Below are 826 nucleotides of genomic sequence, written 5' to 3'. Positions count from 1 at the left end.
AGCCGTGTCCAAACCTCAGTTCCCGTTTCAGATTTCACGCAATCCTTCCTTAGACGTGACCAACATGTACCAAGAAATCTCATGCACGCGATCAGAAACCAACTAATTTGCAGAATGCCCCGGAATGACGCTGGGCATGTCCTTCTCATTTCCAGCCTGATTATGCTGTCGAGAGAAAGTAGGCATTTTGGGGAGACGCTTTTCCTCTTGCTCAGCTACCTTTGGCGGCAGAAGGCGCAAGCACAAGGGCAAGGAACGCGTCATGAAAGGCGGTTCCGTGTATCAAGCTATGATGACTTTGATTTTCTGCTGAATTCAAAATATCTCCACATTGCTCGCTAAATATGCCGACTATACGTAAAAGTCGTTGTAGGAAGTATATGATAAGCAATTCAGTTTATATGTGCTTTTTATTCATGTTGATACCATCACCATTTGCTTTGCTAAATGACTCGTAAGAAATTGCGCCACGCGCAGGCATAATATCAACATTATTTGCTTCATAATGAGTCTTTTTTTATAATAAAAATGATATTTGGCGTCACGTAGGCCTTTCATCGTTGCCATTAGAAGCAGAGGATAATCAAAATATATAGAGGTTAAATCAGTTAAAAAAAGGTAAGAATGAAGGAGCAAAAGCAAGCAACCCCTGATAGCAACATTAATGAATCGCGTAGTAAGGTAGGGGGAGAAATAATTATTATACAGCAGACATAGATGAATATTTGTCTGGGCGATGTCAGGGGAACGTGATTACAAGGATAAAATGAATTCATGACAGATAGAGCGAAGCGAAGGAAGAAAATATGAGATATTGAAAAGGACA

This window comes from Penaeus monodon, chromosome 20 (genome assembly GCF_015228065.2).
Source record: "Penaeus monodon isolate SGIC_2016 chromosome 20, NSTDA_Pmon_1, whole genome shotgun sequence".
Taxonomy (NCBI): Eukaryota; Metazoa; Arthropoda; class Malacostraca; order Decapoda; family Penaeidae; genus Penaeus; species Penaeus monodon.
This window is presented reverse-complemented; position numbering follows the sequence as displayed.